Source organism: Halictus rubicundus, chromosome 6, assembly GCF_050948215.1.
Source record: "Halictus rubicundus isolate RS-2024b chromosome 6, iyHalRubi1_principal, whole genome shotgun sequence".
NCBI lineage: Eukaryota > Metazoa > Arthropoda > Insecta > Hymenoptera > Halictidae > Halictus > Halictus rubicundus.
The window spans coordinates 16,151,230-16,177,173 of NC_135154.1; positions in this window are offsets into that span (position 1 = coordinate 16,151,230).

Below are 25,944 nucleotides of genomic sequence, written 5' to 3' on the forward strand. Positions count from 1 at the left end.
CAAAATATTTTTCACATCATTAAATTTGTTTGTATTGAATAAATTACAAAACATTTCAGTACTGTACGAGTAAATTGCACCACTTTCGTGTGTGTAGCATAAAAAAATAAATATAGAAGGGAAATATTCTAGGTCGGAAAAAACGTTTCGTTTTGGAGTTAAAATGGCTTCGAGTGCGCAGACTAAACTTTCAGAACTTGTTGTAACATCGTTTAAAGCACTTTAAGACAGTCGCGAAATACTAGAATTGCTCTCACACCAAAAATCAATGTCGAGGTTGATCTGACGTGGGACCGGAATGGTGTAAAATTGACACGTGAGATTACGAGTACAAATTAATGCAAATCGAGAATCCATAAAACACGAATTACATCACAGATTTCGAAGAAGCCTTAAGCTTCTGGCACCAGGTAAACTTTCTCTAACTCGAAGAAAAACTTGCAGCATTTATTATAATTTGTTTTTGAGAAGAGGGTAACCGAGGTGCGCCGATGGCCGTAATAACTGTCCACCACCACTCCAATTACTCTCGAGTAATGATATATGAGTTACAGGACCGGGGTGGACAGTTATTGCGGCTATCGGTGTCTCAGGTCTCCTCGATCAAAAAAAAAAAAAAAACAGACTACAGGGGAGAGAAAATCCGTTCGGGGATAAGCAGAAGCTGTGATGACGATGATACTTTGGATACACGATTAAGGACGTAGAACACGGTATATAATAGAAATCAGTGAAATCGGTAGGAGGTGCTGCCACAAGCGTGAAATTTCGACGCAGCGAGTTCTCGAAGATTGCCGTGTTACGTAACAATTATGGTTCTTTTCGGCTGATGCTCACGGGTTTCGGGAATTAATACGTTTTATGGCTCGAAAGCGGTCATAATTCTCGCATTTCGCAACGGCCTGCGAATTAATTAATAGCTGTAATTTGCGACCGGATCGCCCTCGAGGCGTCTTGACGAGGACATTATGCGGTCTGACACTGTCTGGCTCGTGAGTAGAACCGCTCAACACCAGTCATTTCTTACATGTGTGTAAGAAAAATGATTTACGTCATTTCTTTTGGTATGCGACGAACAGCCTGAGAACAAATTCCTGTTATCATACAGCAAAGTATACAAGACTTTTTAACGAGCTGATGCACTTCCGCTGCAATCTGCTTGTTACTTTAAGTTGGACGATGCAAATGTCTCAATTTCCTTCGGCTTGTGTGCAGTTTCTGCGCGTGACATAAAATTTTACCTTGCTTCGAGATGTAATAAATGATATGAAGATAGGTCTTCATAAATCATAAAGTTTCGTTTTGTTCCATTTAAGAACATAAAAGCTTAATACTGCCAAATGTAGTTTGAAGATTATTTGTTAAACCCCATTTGTCTATAACATATTTTACGTATTAATGACGATAGTTAAAGTGATCTTTTTTGTTTCGTTTATAAACGATTACTTCTTCAAATAGGTCAGTAAAAATTAGAGTAAGTAGCGTGTATTCTAATTAATTGTTTTCTAGATTTTATTCGCAATGTAGCCTTTTGGGAAGCGTCTTAATTAAGCACGTAAGAATCTTTTATTGGGTTGCTGCTTCTCTTATGCTTTAACCACAATTTTATGTTGCAAATAAATTTTTGCTACGTACACGTTTTGCACACGTTTTTCTCTCCCAACTAGAATTTGTTAATTTGAGTAACAATTTCCTTCACCTCAAGTTAAGAACCGTGTTAAATCGTGAAAATTGAACATGCCCAACATATTCTTTTGTCCCAATGAAATCTGGGAAGTCCCAATGGAAATCGATTACATAAAAAATACATTGACTGAATCAAATAATTCACAACGAAAAACGTACAACGCGTACGTAACAAAAATAAAATAAGCTGTTTGCATGTTGTTTCGAGAATTTCGGTAAAACAGCGCGGCAAATAAGTGCAAACAAAATTAGAAATGCTACCTTGATTATGAACGGGTCCGAATTGGTCGGAAATTGATCGGCCGTAGACAGTCTCGCGTGCATGCGCGGCCGCGCATGCAAATGAATTCATCGCCTGGCAGAAAAACAACTAGACGATTTCCCAGAATTCGAATGGCCAATGAACTGGGAGGAGGGAGGGAGGGGGGCGGGGCAAAATTGCATTGGAAAATTTATTCTGAATAAATACCGTGCTTCGGTGACATTTAGGATCCATTCAAAATTAACCGATGCAAACGAACGAACAGCCGCCGCCCCCCCTCCCCACCCTGCCGCCCACCCTGTTTAATCTTTGTAATTTCGTGATAAGCGTTATCGCGGTTCGAAACTCGCTCGGAAGGAGGTGTGTTTAATACGCAAAATAAATTTCGTGTTCGGCAAACGGTGTGTAAGTTTATAATGGTTCCGTTACAAATTTTGAGCACGCAGAACCAGTCAGAACCGGGTTAATGAGCGTCACGAAACATATGTTTCCGATTGAGAGGGGAGGACGCGCTTATTTGCGTCATAAACATGTTCATGAAAACTGATAGTTCCGTGCATAGCTGGTGCACGCGCGAGATAACACCCCTCGAAACTTCATGACTACGAGAACTCTCTGCGATCGCGATAAATTCCGGCTTTCGTGTTTCCGTCGCTATCGGGAATCGCCTGCAAATCACTTCCTAATCCTCATCGAGTAGGTATCTCCGAAGGTACCGTCCCTAAATCCCCTGTGAACGTTCAGGAACATTCTCGGATTAGTTACGTGTGCCTCGTTGTTTTCAAAGCTTTCACGACGTAGCGTCCAGCGGATTGCCGACTCTTCACAACCGTGTGTTACCACTTGTTTCCCCGTTAGAGGTCGGTCACAGACCCTAACGAATCCATTTTTCTCACTGTTGATAGTTTCCTTCGGTTCATCTCGTGTACAATCGGTCATCAATGCGGATTTTAGTGGGAAAACATGTGTGGAAGCAATTTAAAGCAGTGGACAGGTTGAAAGAATTTAGGAAGATCAATATAATATTTTCAACTTGTTCAAATCGTTAAGGTAAGAAAGAAATGCATATTTGGTTCCCGTCTCTTGGAATTTTTATTTCAGATAAAAATTCAGAATCTAATCATAACTTAAGGAGATGTTTAATCTTCGTGTTAACGATCCATTCATTTCTCAGACTGTATCTCTAATAATTTAATCACTCATATTTCTGAATAATATATGGAAATGGGCTGTGCAAGTGTGTGTAAATATTCTTGCATTGCCCAGATTTCGATTTTCCATTCGGTATAATTTTCTATCGATTAGCAGACTGTTGGCTAGCCTTAGTCGGATTCCAATCGCATGGTAACGCTATTAAATCCAGAGTGTACAGTTCGTGAACTGTTAACTGAGTGTTAAGGGGTCACGTAAGTACATGCATCTGGAAACCTGGAGAACATACTCAGATATGTTTTTCGTGACCTACTTCCCCACTTGAATGTCTCTCTAAGGCAACTACTCTAAGAATAGACGTTGTCAGTTTATTTGGAACAAAAATCAATTTTTCACACATTGATTTCCGTAAAATTACATTAAATGTACGAATTTTAGGTAGACAAGCTGAAGGTTTCATTGAACAAAATGTTCTTTTTTTGTTACATACGTGTATGTATTTACGAATATTATTATTTTAATTAATGGTAAAGCTTCTTGGTTTCGTATCGTATAACTTCTTCAATTTCACGATATTGAATTTCATAAAATTACCAGCGTTCCTAAAAATTCACATTTTCAGATTCACTGTGCAGAATCCGTACTGAAACTCATAATTAATTTTAAAAAGCACTCCGTTAATATTGTTTATTAATTTCGATTGAACGTTTCAGTAAAGTTACAAGTGGAGGGCAATACTGGCAACGCATGTTTGAGAATGGGTTCGAATAATGCAGTTTCAACCATACTACTTCTGAATTGAGGATTTCTTGTTTACCCCCGCCATCATGAAAATATGCAAACAGCAACAGGTATAATACAGACTGTGATCTCATTTCTTACGTACATTTTTATAATAACAAACGACTCCGCAGGAACAAACTGCTTCGACTGTATTCGCTTAAGCGAGCGCCTCTCGCGCGTTTAAACAATAAGCTTTTATTCGTAAACGGAAAAATACGTTACTTCTCCCTCATAATCGCACTTTTTAAACCCTTTATTCTGGCATCAGCAATTCCATCGCATCATGGGGCTTTCGTTTCCTCTCTCGCGCTCTCATCACTGTCAACCCTTATCTCCGCTGAAGAGATGGGTGTGAGTCGCCTGTGAACAGAACAATTAAAAATTGTGCTAGTCTCTCCATATAATTGGCTAAAATAAATCATATCACCGGATTTTCTAATGAAAGAATTGAATTAGATGAGTTGAATTATTATCTTCACAATTCTTAACCATAAACAATATTAGTCGATTAAACGGAGAGAAGAAAAATGGTTAAATTGCTTAAAAAGTCTAATTGCGAATATAATTACAACATTTAACATACCAACGTAGAAGTACTTTATTTATTATTAAATTGCAGATGTCATATAAATCGACGTTTCCACAGATAAATTCAACGAAATTTTATTGTATTTCCAACGCATGCTTTTAGGAGATTAAAGTAGAACGTAAAAATAAGGTGCAATATATTTTATTAGATCTTGCATTTCGCAATTGTTTGGAAATTCGTAAATGTATGCAATTTCATAGCACGTTTGTCATATGAAAATGCATTACGATTATGCAATATATTACTTCTCCAATATAGCAGGAAAAATGCACTCTACTAATATTATGGAAGAACATGTATATTTCTATTCGAACTTGTTTTCTGGCTGCACCGCAACAAGTATCGAATGCACCATTAACTCCGAAGCATGTTGCAATGCGGGAAAACTCGATCGACTTTGAATCTCGTAAAGCTCGCTGGAAACTAATCGCACGAACCTGCGCATGCGGATCGACCGGTGTCAGGTTTAACAAAATTTTTATAAAACCCTGATGCCTGTCGAGATCGGATTGTAATCGGAGACCACGATTAAGTCTACGGGAACCGATCTACGCCTCGATCACCGGCGCACGCGTGTCCATAATGCTGGATCGACGATCATTTTATTTATATCGGGTTTGCGCGCCGCTCAATCTCCCACTTGCGTTTTTAATTTTCCAAAACGAGAGTCCGATGCTTCCCTTTGATTTTCATTATGTCTAGAAAATTGCTTGCTCCTTCCAGAAGGAAGTGATTATGCACGTGATTTAAAATTCAAAGACTTTGGGAGATTACCGACTCATTCGTTGGCCTTGTTACCAGAAATTGGTTGCTCGGACATGCTTCATTACTTTGATTTAATTATACTTTGGAGAGAGAGGAAATGTTTAATCATTTTTATGGTAACGTAGGGGTCAAGGAATGTCACAATTGAAATTAGAGACAAGAAAATATTGCTGTTAATGATGATGCTGATTTTCTGCAAATATTAGTGGATCATTATGTGTTCATTTATAAACAGTTTGATTTTTAAAAAATAAAGTTAGACGAAATAAAGATTAAATAAAATTTTGGAAACTACAACATGTATTTATTAGATTGAATTCAAATTTGACAGATTCAGAAACAGACTAATTTTACTTTTGCTAATCAGTACATTTTATTTTAATAATACTAACCAAGCGTTGTTTTCAATTAATCGTAGCAAATGTTAGCAGCGACAATGTCGTTGCTTTCCAACTAATTATCATATTAATCAGCCTGTTTCGACTCTGTGTACTTTCTAAGTGCATTCTGCTGGTATCAAAAGATTTAAAAGTTCCTCAAAGAATGTGAAATTTCCCCTCTGCTCTGAATAGGGCAACGGGGGAACATTTTTTTTATTTCACTGTCATATATTTACATAATTCTAATTCCCACTGCGTCGAGAACTTAAAGGATTAAACTAGCATTCAATTTAACAAATCATAGAATGCTTACATGCGTAATGCTAATATTCATCATTGTACATTTCAATGAACTGTAATCACGTGACCGACATCGATCGTTACAATTTCTACAGTAGATTTATGAATTTTCTCCTGACTTGATGACTATGCGAAATACCTCTGTTGCTGGCCTCTGACCGTACGAACGCTAACATATTGATTCCGAGTTAGGATCCGTATATGTATATATATATATATACCGATGTTACTCTCATTAATCTTACAAAGGAGAAACAGTTCTGTTATGCACTAATTGACAATGATTATTCACCGTGCGCATTCCACTCGCTTTGGATCGAAGTTTTAATTCGTAACTTAAACTCGATGCAACGGTGCGCGCATTAATCATAGCATGTTCTGTAACGACGCATATAATGTTCGAAGATTAAAGTTTGTTTGGATGCAGAAATTCTCTGTTCTCTATGCGAAATTAATAATAATACCGTTCGCGTGATACTGCAAAGGCTACGATAAGCAAATGTTCATCCTGTACCATGGACAACACCATTTCTTTTTGCGAGGATTGTGCAGTGATTACGCGCATGGGAAATGAAAGTATTTTTCAATAGTATAAATAAGTATTCAACAATTAATTCATAAAAATTGCGAGTTCAAAACAAGGTATAAAAATAAATCTATATTATACAAATTAAAAATGAATTTATCAAATTCGTAATTCAGAATTGATTTACACTGTTTTTATACCAGTTAAAAATAAATCTATAATAATTTATGCAAGTTTTAAACATGAATTTACAATATACGAAGTAAAAGTGAATTTCGTAAAATGTATGAATCAAATATGAATTTATACAATGTTTAAATCGATTGAAAGGAAATTGATACAGTTCTTGTACGAATTATAAGTAAAATAAATATGTGTACTTATTAAAAAATAAATTATTATTCGAATCGTTACATCAAGTTGATAGTTAAATTATTTTTCTCGAGTTGTCATTTCTAAAACAGTGTGCCACATCATTCTAATTTAAGAATTGGATCAATAAACACATAAATTCGACAATAATAAGAATACATGTTATTTGATAAACATCCGTCAGGTGTAGCCATTCCCAAGAAGCTTCAACATTCCGCCACGTCTCGATGCATAATTGAATACAATCCACGATCAAATCCAGAGCCCTAGTGTCTGAAACTCTAACTCCGCCGTAAAAACCTCATAGAGACCAGTGGTGGTGTTCGATAGCGCGATAAGTGGACGGTTTTCCCACAGGACTAAAAAATTTCGTTCGGAAGCCCGGGATAGCACGCGAACAGTGTACGAATAATCCTTGGCCGGGGGTTTGATTCGGGAAAGGACTATTAAAAAGTCATTACAAGTAGTCACGTTTCAGATTGTCAGAGATAGCCGGCACTTGAGCGGGGATTCGAAAACGCTCGTAATCGGTGGCTGCTATTCAGAATCTCCTCGTGAACTGCTCAAAGTGTGTCTGGCGGTGGTGCAGTCCGCGTGCCCGGATCAACGATATTTTACATCGAGCACAGAACCCGCTTTCATGGCATTCCCAGGGGATTGGAACCTGACACCACATCATACATCATGGTACGCCGTCGAACACCCAGGCTGTTAACCCGAAGCACAACTTGAATACGATGTTATAGGCTTCCCCGCGCGCCTCGCTCTGTTCACCGACTTGTCGAATAAACCACGAAGCCTGTCAGTCACATCGTATTTTCGTTGCCACCGATCGCTTTGTCGTCCCCGTTTTTCTTTGCCGTTTACCCGAGAAGTAGCAACGCGATCTTTATCGGCCGATCGCTTTTCGGTGTCATTAAAGCGGACGGGGACAGTGAAACTGGCGAACATATCGGACTCATTGACAGACTAGCGAGACGCGCGTTGTAAATTGTTAATCGAGGGGAACGGAAATATACGGTCCTCGGACAATGAACTTTTGGTAGATTGCTCCGAATTGACGTTTCTCGGTGAACGAGATACGATATTCTTATTTGTCCGATATTCTCATTAATTGTCCTTTCTCGACTTTCGTGAATTTGTACCGAAACACAGTTTGGTCACGGATCAATTGTATTTGCGTTTGAACAGGCTTGTGTCAGATTTTAAAACGATTTTCGACTGAATTCAAAATCGATAGAAAAGACAATATATAATTGTAGTAGTGAAAAAATATTTTTATTTGATATAGTATAATATATATATATATATACTGTTGAAAGTAAGAAAAGGATGTACACGGTTTTATGGTGTGCATCTGACGGTGATAAAAAGAAATCCTGTGAAGGGTCATTTCAACGGTTTTTTCAAGGTCATCTCATTTCTTTTGTTTTCTATAACGCGATGTGGTAGTCGGCGTTTAAATGAATTCAACGACCTACACACCATGACCTTGAAGTGACCTTAAGAAGTAATTAAATCAATAAGTTCTATACACTTTCTAAGCATTAATACAATATCGAAACCAGCGATACGTTATTACAATGAATAATCCTGTGCCATTTTAAGGTTACTGCCATTGACGTCATTATTCCACAGAAAAAGGCTTAGAACTTTCCCGATAGTCCAATTCCTTGAAGTTTTAAGCGATCAGAATTGCACGCGTTCGAACTTTTTTCCCCATTCCCACAAGATACCATTTAGCTTCGAGGAATTGAACTCTTTCAAACGACGAGAGATCTTCAAAAATTGCAATGTTCATAACATTAAAGAGTTCCCCCTCTACATACCAAAATTATTACGTATTTATGCAGTGCATCACAAAAGTATCAGCACCGTACGATTATCATAAATTTGCGAACGTCAATACTTCATGGTGAAATAATGAGAATTGCATAAATCCAAATTATTATTTAAGAATCGACTGTCTTAGTGCGAACTGGTGCACTTGTATTCAAACGTGCCAGCGGAAGAGCAATGTATAATAGCCATGATCAATCGATAAGAAAAGCTGAACAAGCAGGAAACGAAACGGCGCGCAGCGTAATTATAAATTGTACGGTACACCTTTTAACATTAACATTGATCGATAAAGAAGGTAGCTCGCTTCTATTCTTCCAACAGTGACCGATGCTTTTACCCGGCGCCGTTAGATGTTTAAATATCTTTCGCGCGTTTCGTGTGTCTCAAAAACAGTTGTACTTTTTATCGCGGGCATAGAATGATCTACGTTTCGATCCTCAGAAAGGGAACGTTTCTCAGCGGGATGAAAACTATAAAGAATTACGCGCGCTTCCATTCCCAAGTTCAGAAAATGGCAAGGACATATATATATACATGTAAAGACGGGGCACCTAATTCACCAGGCGTACTTTTTCTCATTACTTAATTAATGACCACGATATTTCTGCCGCGGCGCGGTGCGCTCTTCTCTTGCACCTACAAACTAAACTTCCGCAAAGATATCCGCGTGAATAATGGTTTCCGTTTCTTCCCGTACCGGGTGGTACTGTATCACAATAATACCTTTCTCTGGGCTAATAAAAGAAAACGTAACCGGTGAAGCACACTGCGGCTTTTATCTGCCGAATGAAAATACCCGGCGACTCCATGTCCTTCGATCATCAGCCCGGTATTAATCATTCAACGGACAATGACCGGTTAAGGGGTTATTCTGGTTTGTCTATATCTATAGAATCAAACAACGCAAGTAGCTTGTTACCGTAATTGTATTTTCCATTTTATATTATTTAAAATGATTAAAATGACCGACACTTTTCCGAATGCCCACCGCGATTAGCTACATTTCACATGTCACGAGTGAAACTATGCAAAGTACAGTAGAAAAGTGCAAGAACAAATTATGATCTGTATCGGACATCCTCTTCTGCGCCTCGGTATCAAACGCGTTAAGTATGATGCAAATAACATCCCTAATGGCCGAAATCACCTTAAAACGGTTTATTTGTCCGCATAATCTCGCTGTACTAGACGTACTACTTACTCAAGATAGTTATCGCCCCTCTGCCAACTAAATTTATCGTATAAAATAACACGTTTCAGGTTTATATCGCACCGTAGCATCGAAACCGCACAGGACACCGCCTATTCAGAGCTGCAAACAAACTCGAGAGAAAAGCGGCAATCGGAGAACAAAAATCGTAGCCATGATTATCCGGGAAAGAGGGTGTGGAAAGTCGCGGGACGGTTATTACCGTTTTGTCGACGCGCTATCGACGATCGGACAAATGTAAAACCGTTCGGCACTCTGTTCCGGACTGGTTGGATCCGTAACGCTAAGTGGAAGAGGGTGAGAAACAGTGGAAGATCCGTAATAGTTAACGCTTTCTGGGGATGGTCAGTATGTAACGCGGAAAGAGGGCAGAGAAGGACCATGAGGGAATTTATGTTCGTATTTACGCCGGCTCGATGGCGCTCCCGGTGAAACACGCCTGGAGAATAGTTATTACGATTACTCTGCCGATGGTTTCCCGTCTCCGTGAAGCAGATTTCGTCCTTTTCCAGCTTCTCCTCAACCTTCTATCCCTTCCTCGTCCTTTTTTTCCCTCTTGCCTATCCTCTCTCGTGTTGCTTCTTCTTCTTCCTCCTACTCTTCTCTTCTCCGAGCGAATCTCCACTCTATCTCACTCTGTCTCACTCTGTTCCACTCTGTTCCACTCTGTCCCAGCCAGCTTCCCTTTTCCCATTATTTTGTTTCCCTCTTTCCGGTTGTTCAATTTTGTTTTTCATTCGCCGACGACACTCGTGGCCGGCCGAGTTTCCAGCTGGAAAAAATCTCGAGAGATTAGGGAGTGTGCAACAAATCTGACATACAATTCCTGCTGCTGCTGTTGCAAAAGAAGAAGAAGAAGAAGAAAAAAAAAGAAGAAGAAGACTGCGGAGCCCACGGTTTCTATTTATGACGTTAGCATAATTTATGCGCGCGGCGTTCTCCTGTCGCGGCACGAGGTTCTAATAGCTGATGCATTAACCCCGCTCGGACTTACAAAAACGCATTTCAGTGCACGGGACATTATCCGAAATAGTCGCCTGCTCTAGCTATAATTCGTTCACGCTTGGATAGAGCGTAAACTCTTTCCTTCGTCCCGCTCGCAAACCGTTTATACTAAATGCTACCGGTGATGTACAGGAAGGTGGTGGGACAGTTATAGTGACCCATGATAGTTTTATTGTTTTGTGCCTTATTCCGTGCTAACATAATTGGCGCAGGTAATGAACGTAACGTATTCGACTATTAAGTGGACCTTCAAAATGTGCTGTAAAAATACAATGATTCAATTCACTTAGATTTAATATTACATTTATATTTAATATTCTTCCAGTTATATGTTTTAAAATACATAGACTGCCTGTTTAAAATACGAGGATGAGTATGTACGTCGGCAGCCATTATTCTTTGTAAAATATCTGCAAGTTCTAGACCGCAATCAAGTCGAGCTTGAAAACGACCCGCTCTAATGGAATTTTACGAGTTCCCCATTTTCGAGTCCAGAAGTTTTTTAATTTAGCATTTAATGCCCCCGGCAGTTATGCTGAGCCTACATCGATCATCTGAACTCATCGTTCTCGGACGAATTGACGCGATGAATGGCCGCTCTAGCGGGAAGAAATCAAGTAAGTTTCGCGATAGCGATCCTCTTCCCACAAATTGCCACTGTTTCCGCTGACCGTGTATTATGATTTCCTTGTCACCATAAATTAATCGAGAAACAATTCTCAGTGATGTTTCGCGCGAGCAGATACTTCACACAGCAAAATAAACTTTGTCTAATCATACGTTACAATTTTACAAATTATTCGCTCGCGTATTATACAAATATTTCAAATCTTGAGGTGTGCAATCGTACTTAAAATATACATACCTGAAACGTAACGCACAAAAATGCGAGTTGAAATCTACTCTGAAGTTATTGAAATTATATCTTTCATTAATTACAAATTATTATATTTGAAATTATATTAATCGTTTCTCACGATTCTTGATGCCCGGTCGCTAAAGTGTAGGGGATAGGCGAACTGACTAAGATCGTGTAGCTCCGTTCGGCTTAGATCAAGACCGTACTTACTTCCGTCATAAATGTATAAAGATCTACAGTCTAATTACAAGACACTGGCTACTTACCGAAAGATTGATTAGCAACACGGTCGGCAATTGATTACCCAGTTGCAGAACAAGTTAACCGTTCGAGAGACAGCTGTGCAGAATGATGCAAATCGCTCGCTCTTTGGTTCTCTGGTTTCTGAGGGAATGTAAAGACCGTCGGGCAGAAAGATTTAAAGAAAGAACGGACCGCGTCATTTTCATTTCTCGGATCGCCGGTCATCTGCATAATACGTGGTCCGGCCGTGGGCTCGCATTTTCGCATGGGACTCGATGCAGGTGCAACGCAGAACCGAAGAAGTGTTCACGCGAACGTCCCTGATATTCGTAGCACGCCCTACTGTCCATTATCGTTGCCCGAACACGTTTTTCAACCTGCGATCACGGCTTTTTTATTTCCCTGCGAGGTCTCCCTCGTCGTATTTCACGGTCGTCGAAATAAACACTAATTTTAATGCACCTCCACGGTTTCCGCGTAACCGCCGCAACAATGACGCTCGCGTCGAACACGATCCTCTCGAATCTGCACCGATTTTTATTTATACTACAGATAAATTGTGTGATTTTATTCGAAAATAAATTTCTGCTCGTTCCCCGACCATGGAAAAGGTTACAGAAAATTATAAATCGACAGAGAAATATCAAACATCTGCGGGTCCATAAATAAATGAAGTTGCGAAACGACCTAGCAGGAAACGACTAGGTCGACGAGAATTTGGAAGATATTTCAGTGACGCTTTGCAACTTTAAAATAATATCTTTTCGAAAATGATGAAGACCACTGGGTCGACAGTTGGATTCTATCGCAGCTACGAAAGTTATTTATAGCAGGAAGATTTAATAACGTCGCGTCGCTTGCGAGGAGGAGTGATGAAATGGCTTTTACTGTCCCCGTTTGATTCTCAATAATCAGTATCAGACATCCTTTTAATAGTTGCTAGTTTTGCAAGTTAGATACACCGTTAAAAATGGCTAGCCGATGAACTTTTTCGAATTTCTTGACAGGTGTCGTAAGTATAAGATTGTAAACCATTCCATCCGTTTCATTCCTTTCATTAAAATTGGAACGGTTATTATATTATAGGTTAAACTTTACCTCAGGGAACCAGAAATTTTTTACTTTTTTTAATGCAATCCTGTAGATGTCGGCGTTAAAATGCCTAAAATCCATGTTTCAATGCTAGGAGATCACTAGTTCAAAAGTTATGTTTGTATAAAGATGTGCGATTTTCGGTCGTCAAAATTTTCGGTACCTGTCAAAAACGCTGAAAATTGCAGATCTTTACACACTTGTAACTTTTGAACCAGCGCTCTCCTAGGATTGAAACTTGGATTTTCGGTATTTTTTCCCGAAAATCTACAAGGCTGTGTAAAAGAAAGTTAAAAATTTCTGGTTTCCTGAGGCAAAGTTAAGCCAAATTATATATATTAGTCACCCCACACCATAAAATCTTCACAACTCGGATGCTCAGCATTGGAAACATAAAATACACGCAATTACGAACACTGTTCAAGAAAAATTAGTTACTATAAAAGACTCGCTTCCCAGAAACAGAGTAAACCGTGAAATCTATATCATTGGAATAATTACGATGCGGTGCACGCATGAAAATAATCAACAACAACTCGGGCAGTTCACTTGGCACGCGAGGCAAACAAACGAAGAGGAAGCGGAGCTCCTCGTATCCTGCGTATATTTCCGAGGTATCGAATACGTATGAACGTCTCAGGTGCGTCGCGGGGTTGATAGGTGTGCTCGCACCGGTATAGCTTCCAGATGGCGTATAAAGTCGTATTATTGTTGAGATCGCCTGTAGGCGGTGGCTGGTTTTACAACGCATCGCCAAGGCTTTCGTATTGAAATGAGCGCGTAAGTCGACGGTATCTTATCGACGACGTATACATCCGTAATGAAGGCTCGAATCGCGAATATGCACGCGAGCGCGAGTGCTTTTTCGCCGTGAGAATAAAAGCTCGCAATATACTTGTAAAGTAGACAACATCCGGTGGATCAACATAATAAAAGGTCGAAACGGAGCCGAGAGGTAAGGACGATAGCGGGAACAGAGTTGGAAAAGGACTGGAGGTCCAGAGGAGGAATCGTTCGCTATGGATTTTACGGATAGCAAACTCACAGTCTGATTCTAGACCCCCTCTCTCTCTCTCTCCCCCTCTCTTTCTCCCTCTTTCTCTCCGTCTCTCGAGGCTTTTCTCTTAACGAGCAACGACTTGTCCTCGTTACCACGCTCAGAAAACACAGATCAAGGGAAAGAAAAGGGGGTAGGTTGTTTCTTTTGAACCGCAGCATTCGCCGAGACCTGCGCAAAATTAGTTTCGTATAACGTGATTCTTCTTGGAGATCATTGCTACAATCGCTGCCATATTGAATACCCCCCGGCGAAATATAATGCATACGTCGGGAATTATTGCAGCGACTGTTATCAACGTGCTCGAGGTATATTATTGATTTGTATCTTCGTACGTCGATAGAGTACTCGCTCAGTCAGCTGACTCCGGATTTGATCTATTTACGACAACAATCGGTAGAATGCAAAATCGTACAGACATCGGAAGAGTTGAACGATGTTAATATATTATCCTCAACTCGTTAAAATGATTGAAAAACGAAATGCATTTTCTCCGGACTTCTGTTTTTTTTTTTTTTTAATTGACTTGGGCAATTATTTTCGCACAAAAATCCGCAGTCTAATCATAAACGACAGAGTGAGTAGTCTTTCGTGCAAAATTGAATCGATTGATAGACGCAAGAGCAACGTAGGCATTTATATTGTTTCTTGATTATTTTATTCGAGTAGAATAATTCATTATTTTTTGGTCGATTGATTGATCACGAAATGAGATTTTAATTAGCACAAAATGCATATTCAATTCAGTTTTCAAGACCGAAAAAACGATAGGAAGAATTAATAATTTTATATTGCGCATCCTCTACAAATAGATACAAGTGAATCACAATTACACTGGCAGTAGTTTCGCGAATATTCTCGAGGAAGCGGCACGGACGCGAGATGCTTCATTCTTATTCGTTATCTGTAATTTCAAGGAAATTCCATCACCGCTGCTCCAGTGGATGCATCGGGAACTCGGCGCGGGAGATATCAACAAATTTCTTCTAACCGAGGAAGCGGAAATATAAAGCAATAAAGAAAGACGATGATGGCCAAGTAAAAAATCTTTATCTCGGGGAAAGAAGTTAGCGAGCTGAGGAACAGTAGAAAGTTCGAGCAGGTCGCGTCGAAACACAGTAGCACGTAAGTTACACCATCTGGGGATACAAACTTGAGGCGAGGTAGAATAAAGTGAAGGGCCGAGGTCGAAAAATGAGTTTGCGAAGACGGGGCTCGGGGGCTAACCATTGAGATCGCTAATAAACTTATTTATTCCCATTAATTCGCTGTGTAGAGACACGCTCCTTTCGAATAGAGAATTTTGCACACACAGGCACGCACACTGGCACACACTCGTTTTCGTAGTTTGTGTTTCACGCAACCCGGTCGTTTAAAAACCAAGAAGGTACGCAGCACGGTTGTTACGACTTGAATACCGAATGAACCTTTCGCCGAAGTTCCATGTTTTAGCGGATTCTTCCGAGGATCAGTCCGCCACGGTAAACATGCACGGTACTTGCGACGCGATAAAAACCGACCAATTTCAACAACCACTTCCAAAAGTATTCCAACAGTAAATTTCCCTTTTTTCGAAATCCAGGACGTATCTCTGACGACTCTGTTGGGGACTGAAATAATTTCTTTCAAACGTCTGCAAACAGAAGAAAAGTACGACAGTGTATCAAACAATAGTACCTTCTATCCGATCTATGTCCTGGGTAAACCCGTCTTGTGGACATATATCGAGAAAACACTGTAGCTTCTTCTTTTATCGTTTCGTCTGTACGATTAGTGACACATGAGATGTCCGATTTTTCACAGTAACGTTGAACAAATTGACTTTTCTCCAAACACGAGTTATCGATCGAAGCAAGCACTATTGTAATCAACCGACAATGAAGAAAATTAATTTTACGCTGAACAATGTCTTCGGTTACCACTATATTCTTTATTACACAACACATGATATATTTATTTTTCCACTCGGAGATCGAAAAAATATTTCCGATTCCCAAGAATTTGTCAATAAGTATTTGAACTGTGAGTAATTTCGTGAAAAAAAAAATAATACAATTATAAACTTGGCTTCGTTTTAAAGCCTATTAAAGAAAGATAAATCTTTCTATTTGCTTTCCATTTATTGCACTCGATGAAAGTTTTTATTTCGCATGAAGATCCACGATCTAATGATCGGTAACATGGTGTTATTGCGTTGGTGATCCAACTGCGCCGAGCGATCCGACTGATAGGATGTCTCGGCATCCATGTTAATTCGGTGTAATACCATTACGCGGCCACGGAATCGCGTACGCGAGAAGTCGGTTGATAGCGACTCGCATAATTGAGATGCATCGCCCGGGGTAGGTTTTAAAGGGCACGTCGCCGCGGATTTCTTATTATCGAGATTCGCCGGGCAGAAACTTTCTGGCGTTACGATTTAAACCGGTGTTCGATAGTTTTACCGTCCCGGTGCCATCTTCAAGTACGACGTATGTCTCCTACACGGATTTATCGACATTGCGCCTAACGCGTCGCTACGCCGCCGAAATACATATTACCACCACCATACATCATTATGCCGGTGCGTATAATACATGAATGCATACCCGTTGTACCGCGTTTATGCATGTGGGGAGTAGGGGGGGGGGACGCAGGGAGGAACATACGGCCTCTAATAATGGCGAGAAAAAAAGACCGCGATCAATCTTGAAAATTTATCCCTCGTTTATTGAAAATTATTTGGTCAGTGCAGCCTGGACATCCACCGTCAGAATATCAATAATTTAAAGCCTCGAGGACCAACGAGGATTCACGGCCGGTTGATTATGCGCTCGCTGAACCGACGAAATATTTTAGTAGGATCGTTGGCGATTAATCGGTTTGGCCACACTAAACACACAGCTCGTGAAGTACTTATATCTGCGGATGGATGCTTCGGATTGGATAGATGAAATATTTAGTATCTCCATCGTGATAATCATTCTTTTGATATCAGATTTTCGGTGACGATTAGACCGCGGGTTGTATGCATTTATGACGAAACTGAATGGAAGAAGTACAAAACTGTGAAGACATTAAACGAATCTGTGCATGCTATTATTTCCGATTTATTAAAATTGTAAGAAGAAAGAATACACTGTTATTTCTGTTCCCTATAATTGACTTGGAAAGTTTTCATTTTTGCATAAAGATGTGCAGTCTATTCATGTTAGAATTAAGTAGGTGCTAAGGAAGATAGCGGACGGATTAATGAGAACTCTGTGGAATTATGGCCATTTTGTCATTTATAATACTAAACCCTCCGCGTACACATCAGGTCCCGATGTACATTCTAAATATACAGAATACATGATAAAGGAAAATATATGATCAATTTTCTTTCGGATACAAATCTTGTTCCTAGTGTATAAAAATGTTCAAAATAGTTTATGTTTAATTTAGGAAAGATAAAGCAGGGAAGGTTCTTTCAATTTTCATCTGTTTGAACTATTCTATAAAACTATGTGATAAATATTATATTTAATTCGTCAGTGAAGCCTTGAATAGTAGCGAAGTATTCCAATCGTGTTCTGAACATTTTTCGAACCCTTCCGCGCATCATCAGAAAACAAAATGGCCGCATTAAAAAGCCACTTTATATTCGCCATACATTCCAATAACAGAGTGGCAACAAGCCGAGGGGATGTCTCAGCCCGTCGGCTGCGCTCATCAGCGTCCTAATAATGTTTTCAAAATCTCGCGGCCTCTAATTTAACCGCTCGAGCGGCCCCGTGGCTGCACGCGTGACAAATGCGCGGCGCAATTCCAAACAAACAAAGCATCGCGCGTAATAAACATTACGGTGGCCTTCCATGCGCGAAATTCACGGTGAACGGGTCTCGGATTACAAGAAATAAAGCATGCTGGCGCCGCGATACGCCGACGCGATAATCAGAGTGACGTTGTATCCGCGTTCTTTTTAACGTTTTCCAGTTTCGGAGCGAAAGGAAAGAAAGGCTGGACCGGGCGGGAAAAGGCGGGGCGCGAATTTTCAACGTTTGCACGGTTCCATGCGGGCACGCTGGTCGATTCTTCGCGAAAATCGGGCGGAAATCGGCATTCCTTACGATCTTACAAGCAAATCTTTATCAACCTCTTGTACTATAAAAACAAGTATGATTCGTGACGAAAACTTCGCGAACGAATTATTAATCCCCTTGAAATTCACGTGGAATTCTATTTTATTAAAGTCAATGTTTGGCGATTGGGGAATACGTGGAACAAATATAAATTTTCCTTTTATCCTAATCAATTATAAACGTCAAAGAAGTTCCAAAATCGCAAACTAAATCACGATGCAAGGAGTTAACATAATACATAATTTAAATAGAAATTTGTCGATGGTTCTACAGACGATTTAATTTGTACTATTTCTGACCAAAAATGTATCTTCAGTTTTTCATATCATGCACAGATATCCTAGAAAAAAAATGAACGATGATCTGCGAAAGTAGAGACTTCGAAACGAGTTCAAATTTATTGCAATTTTTTGTTAACGAAACTGTCGCAGTTCAAATATTTACAATTTTTCGAAAATCGGAGAAGTGTTCAAATGCTTCTCGAATCCAGTGCAGGTACGTATGACGAAAAGAATTCTCTGTCGGACCACTAATAACGAAGATAATTTAGGTTCCCCAAACATGAAAAAAAGACACTTGTATTGATTCGAAACTGGTAAATTCAGATTTGGGACCACTGCGCGCCAGCTTCCGAATCGATGACGTTTTACGTCGGCCCCTGTCGATGATAATTTATTATTACGACCGGCGCGCGGCTATTGTGCGTAATCTGCGTCACGTTTTACAATTTGCCGACTTCCGCGCGGTACTCCCTTTCACGATCGAAACCGTCCCCATTCCCCATAGCCGTTTTCGAAACGGTACACCGAGATCCCGACGCCGTTATTTGTAGATATACGTCGAGGCTCGTCGCGAACAAACACGGCGACCGCATAAACGCGCGAGCCCTTTAATTACGCTTTTATCTGATCCGTGACGTTGCACCGACGCGTGTTGGATCGGACCCGCGCTCGCCGAATCGGCAATGCTCGATCGGTGCCTGGAAATTGATCGACGTGTCCGACTGAAATAAGGAAATGCTCGATGATGATATTGGCCGGACCGTGCACCGGACCCGGCCCCCGATTTAGATCCTCGACGATGATTATCGTTATTGACCGGAAAATGAGTCGATACGATCTAAACCGGTACGCCCTGTGAGCAGCGCGCGGCCGATCGATGGATAACGAAGCTGCAGTTGCTCCTCTGACGCTGTAATCTAACTAGGATGATACTGACAGCGTCACTGCGCCGAATCAAATTTCGTAATTAACGAAAGTGACAAGGTTTATGGAGATCGAGCAACGCAGATAATATTAACGGAGCGTCACGCTCCGCCACTTTTAATAGATTTTTCTAGTGTCGTTATTCTACGAGTTTTATGAGCGAACAAACTATTACAGTCACAATATGAGAAATAACCTCACCGTCTGTTAACACGTTCGTCGCCGCGTCACCCATATGTGGGTGACGGAATTATTTGTGCAGGTTTTAGAATGAATTTTTAGTACTAAACTTGATTAGGGTCTGTAACATGCAAGAAAGTTGGACGAGTACTCAGTATGATACATTTAATTTTTTGCAGTTATTATTTCATTAAATAACTTACATTGATTTTATGGAATTTTTGGGGTGTCTAGTTGGGCGTTCAAAGCGTTAAATTGTTGAATTAATATTCGAAGATAATCGGTCAGGTAGTTTTCGGTTTATGTAATTTTAATTTTTGATAGCAATTTTTCCGACAAGCGAACGCGTAAAGGAGATTATTAAGGTTCGACATTTCTTCAGTTCAATTTGCTGAATTTCGTCGGAAAAATTCAAACGAATTTATTCGCGTCAAAAAAAAAAAAAAAAAAAATCGTGCGAAAAGTGTAGCAGTGTTCCAATAAAATATCTCACGTCGTGACGCATGTTCGCCGCGTCCACTTGGCGTCGAAACGCCATATCGGGGCAACGTGTAAAATTTTTGCCGGACGCGATACTGTCCGCGATTTCTCGGTGGCCGATACGTTCGAATGTCCTCGAGGAGGATGATATACGACACCGGTAATGCATTCCGACAATGGAACGGTGTGTCAGTCGTAACGTGGAAACATTACCGGGCGATACATAAGTCATTCCAGAAGTTTATATGAGATTCAGGAAGCCCGGTACGGTCGGATTAAGCAGGAACACCGGGGACATCCGGTAACGACGCCGTGATCCGCGGGTTTCGGGGCGCGACGCACGGCCGAAAGTAATTTCGGGATTTCAAATAATGTATGGCGTCGATCCCTGCGATCTGTGTCGGTGCAGACAATCGATCGACGGAATCGTGAACTATGAAACAAGAACAGCACTTTACCGCAAATTGTGAGACCGCAGACTTGTTAGAAATTGCGGCCGCGTAGTTGTTGTCGCTCCGATATAAGTTACCTCGAGGGCAATCCGTTAACGTACCTGCTATTCCGAATTGATAACCGAGAAACTTTTTAATTACACCGGGTATCGTAATCGATGCGATGTATTGGGGCGCGTACTTATCTTTTTCCGAATGCGATTCGTTTGTTCGTAATCAGGTTTCACCTAATTCGGCGGCATTGTCTCTAAACGGGATTCTTTTAGAAATGGAAAGGTATGACCAATTTGTTTGAAACTTGGCATACGGTTTTATTGTACTTTTCTTAAGTTGTGTGAATTTTTTCAGTTCAGTTTGTTCAGAAATACAAGTTGTAAATTAATCTTTATGATTCCTTCATTGGTGTTTTACAAAATTTTTGCCTTCGAATTTATCTAACGTTAAAAATTCTAATGAGATTTTCTTTCAGATTAATGCAAAAATGAACCTGTATGAAATGGAAAAAGGACACGCGGTGATTGTCCAAATATTATACTCACAAGAGAGAAAGAAGTACGGTAAAGTCTTGATCTAAGCCGAACGGAGCTACACGAGTTTAGTCAGTTCGCCTAATCCCTCCACTGGGAAAATAGAAGCCCTACACGATCTATGTCACAGCACGGACCCGGGGTTTGGACTTACATAAATATTTTACTGTACTGATAACTAGACTCAGAATAAAACACAAAAGTATCACATATTTTGTATAAAGTATCACATAGTTATATTTCTCTTACAGGAATTGTTATCATTGGAAACTCAGTACCACTCGACTTCTTTTTCCTGTATTAATAAATAGAAGTATGTCATCAGAAAATTGCGGATTTCAAAACTAAATATGCAATTTAAAATATTAGAAAGATTAAAAGAATTTAAGAATGTCATCATACTGTTTCCAACATATTAAAATCATTAATAAAAGACAGAAATATTTACGTAGCTCCATTAAGTTGTTTGCAATTTTTATTTTGCATTAATTTTTGCAGTCTGTTAACAAACGATAATATTCCTACGATCTCCCGATACTTGTACTATTTCTTTTGGAACTCAATCTAACTTTTATTTTAGAGAAGGCAAAGCGCTTCGCCAAGGAATCGTTAAATAAAGATGAGAGTGCAACATGTTGTGAGAACCTTTGTCAGTCGGTCGCGCGCAAATCACGCGTGGCAACATTCGCGCGTTATGCACAATTGACGCGAGATCAGATCGTGACATCGAATCAGTGTTCAAGTATCAGCTTGTCCCTCATTATGGGAACAACGCGTTTACAGTGACGGACGGGTCGAGGAACATTTCGATTCGGTGGGCGATCGTATAACGATAAATGTCAGAGTTGAACGGCTCCGGGCAACAATCAACGCGATCTCTGTTCGTCGAGTGGTCGCCACCGGCACAAAAGAAATCGAAATAACCACCTTGCGAATAAATGCCTCTTCACGCGGCGATTATGCTTTTTGCGGCGTCTCCGTCATTTATTACGGGTTACACGAGTATCGCGTTCTACCAGCCCTTTGTGGGCCAACAACAAGAGCCCAACGCCGCGCCGCGCCGTATGCTCGCGAATTTCTGCAACGTGTCGTTGAAACAAATGAGCCCAGTCCTGTATTAATATCAGGGACATTTGAAGCTGTACTTCGCAGCTATTCTTCATGGCCGGTTGTTCGGGTGACAACAATGAGCTCCTTTCGTGTCGCACGCGAGAGGATACTTACATTCCTCAAACATCGGTCAGACTTTATTTTTCCGAGTTGCACTCGCGGTCAGTGACGTCTTATTAGATACCCTGTCATTTTCTTTCGCTTTCCGCGTCGGGGACTGACCTTTGGGAAGTGACTATTTGATGACCACCATTACACTTCGAGGACGACGACGAAGTCGGTTTGTATTTCTGCACGGCCAACGAAATATTGTTTAAAAACGTTGCTTCTTGGCTGTTTTATAGAACAAGAATGAACGGAACATTTAAAACGAACAAAATTCAGACAAAAATGAACGATGAGGGGCGAAAGTAGAGGCTTTAAAATGAGTCCAATTGTATTGTTGTACCTTTTTTTCTTTTTAACGAAAAATAAAAAATTTAAATATCGACGATTTCTGGAGAATGAAGAAAAAAGCACTTTCCCAAAGGGTTGCAGCAAGTGTATCAACACTGGAACCAGCGAGCCGGTAAAAAATGGCGGACATCAGATTTTTTCTTTTACGATTTATATTGCTCATATAAGGACTCAAGCGCGTATAATTCCATAACGCTATTACCGAGCGCTTCAAGTACCTACAACTCGAAACTTCAAACTGTTATATCTCATCGTGGAAGTATCTGACAAAAAAATGTTTCCGACAAAATTGACTTGTTTTTTCCGGTAGAATCTAAATATGTAACATTTTATAGGGGGTTCCATTTAAAATTACAAAGGTACCTCACCTCCCCGGTTACAGGGGAAGGGAGGCCACTTCACGTTTATGTAGTCAGAAGGGCCCTTCAGTTCCATGCAATTTAAGGCTAAGAACTTTAAAATCGATGGCATAGTTTTCGAGATATTGAGCTGTTCAGAGTTATGTGGGCCACCCTGTATATACCAATATAATAAACGCTTGGATAGTATTCACCACGTTCCAACAGTGGATTTTAAATTTCACCAAATTGATGATTCGTGGCAGCGTGGTTCGGGAAAGTTAATCCAGCTGGGCGAATCGGACGGCGATCTTCGGAAGTTGCACACGGAGGTGAGACTATTGGCACGTAACCGAGTCCGGTATCAGCGTGGGTGGGGAAACGGCAGTGCAACGGGTTAAAAGCTGAGTACTCAAGACGTCATTTAGTTGGACATTCCTCTTAGGGTCTTAGGGTCTCGCCGTCTCGGCGTGTATCTCTTCCGCTTCGAGGCATCGCGTCACGATAACCCGCGGTGCCAGCAACTGCGAGAAGTTTCATTTTAGGATTACGAGTGCTCAGTCCCTTCCCCCCACCCCACCCTCTCTCTCTCTCTCTCTCTCTCTCTCTCTCTCTCTCTCTCTTCGTAGTAACGGCCCCGGCCGGTCGATTCGCAGTCGGGAGACCTCGTATTACAAGACGAGACGGGCATCGTAATGAGGGATGAGAATTACAGGTCCAGAACCTCAGTGTGGCTCGCCGCAAAACTCTGTCCTGTCGCAACGTTGCTCGACGACCGCCGGCAATCATTGGCCCCGTTCAAGTAGGAAAAAGTTTTACGAGCCGGCTACGGTTACCTATATTTTCAATTCTCTTCTTTGCCCCGTGCCCCCCTGCAATCCGCTTTGATTAGAACCGCGCTGCGATACGATCCGGAAAATTTGGAGGAAAGTCGTGAACGTCTTCGGTGGGCCAACCAGAGCGTTTTAATAATTCAATCGTAAAATCCGTTTGCTAGAATTTATGCGTTTAGGAGGAAATTCGGTGGGTGCAATTCAACCCTTTGCACTCTCGGCGCTATTTTCATTCTAAAACTAAACTTTTCTTCCGTCTTAGAATATTTTCATTTTATTCATAAGAAACTGATCCGATTTCCACATATAATATTTATATGTTTAGTGATCTATTGAATACAAATTTTGTAATCTAACAAATATTTTGTAATATTTTCTGTAATTTCCTTGAAATAACGCCACAACAACTTCTAGTGGTGCTTCAGAGTCACCACTCGAGTGCCAAGGGTTAAAACGGAAGAAGGATTAACAGAACTTGGGAAAATCGGTATATTATTTTCAACTCTGTGGAGTGCTGAAAAAAAAAGGACGAAGACACTACTTCAGTGAATTCTCGATATATGTCAACAACACGGGTCTTGCCAGTGTCGTGTATCGTCCAGGAGACACACCCGAGCCGTGTTATTGTTTACACTGGAGCTTCGTGGCCCCTCACGGGGTACACCCCGCGGTAGTTCTGGGACTTTTATCGGATAGATATTTGGGACATATATGGAGTAAAGACTGTACATAGCTGCCGCCTCTTGCAATCGATACAGAACATTTTATTTTGCATAAAGATCCGGCAGTCCAATAATAATCGTTAGGCACTTCCATCATCAAGTGTCCTTACACTTCCGAGCAAGAGTGTATAGAGATAGTGAAACCGTTTTATCGTAAGTTTGTTCAAGAAGAAGGGAACAACGCGCCATTAGCTACGAAACGAGCGGACATAATAGAGGTAACAAGCCATAGGTTACCATTGGGCTCAATCGTCCGACAAGGTTTCTTCGTTTAATTATTGTTTCGTTTCCTCGTTCAACAGGGTAACGTCTCCCGGTGATGGGGGGGGGGGTCCAGGGGGTTCACCCACAGAGCGTGGGTGGTTCCCGAGTTTCATCTAAGCTTAATAGGACAAGATCACTAATGGATAAGATCGTCCAGCCGTCCGCTAACGGCCACCGTATACAGTCGCCTCTCCGAGATTTCAAGGCCCGAGTCACGTTCCTTAATTGTTTTAGCACAATCAGTTACAGTTCGTTGGCTGGTAATTACACGAGGCGTTCTCACCTGTAACGACGCTCTTACCGAAACACGTGACCCTTTTTTGCGAAGGAAACACCGTAACCGTTCCGACAACGAGAAACGATGACACCCATTGTTGCCCGCACCTTCGCGCATGGAAGGTCGCGGAAGCTACCGCGTGCATTCCTGCGAGCCACGAAGAGTAAACATCCGATACCGCAGTAAAATTGAAGGAGGAACCGTGGGGGTGGTTAGCCGCTGCTCGGGAGGTTGACGCTTTGGCCATTTCAAAGAGAAGAGAAATCGATTCCGGTGACCTTTGCCCACCTCCTCGAGGTAAAAGGTGAACGTGACCCTCCCCTCCCCGTGACTGGTCGCTTCTTCTACAGATATCAGAAAAAGGTATTACGATCCCTCGATTGGGTCCGATTGGCCTTTTCATGGGTCACTCTATTCGTTCGCGATTAAGGGGTTGGGATGATTTAAGGTTAATTTCCAACGGATTACTCCTGACCTCTATCACTCTAACTCTTTCTCTTCTTTTTTCCTCTCTCTCTCTCTCTCTGTCCCCCTGTGTCTTCTTTTCATTAGACTCTTTTTCTCTGAATACTCGGTGAATATTTCACCGGGACGCTTGTATTGCCATCCCCGGCCGTTGCCCATAGCGAGTCAAGGGTCGAGGCTCGCTGCCGGATTTGTTGTAATATTAAATTTTTAATAAACGCCCCAGCCCCGGCGGGAACTTCGACGAGAGTAGGGGGGAGGGGAGGGGAGAACAGCATCGAACAAAAAAACGGTCGATGAATGAGGTGACAATTTTCACCAGAAATTTCATTTCACCGTCCGTTCCTCCTGTAATTACAACACTTGTGCAACCGTGCTACGTCTGGATGCATAGCGATTTAGTAGGTTGACT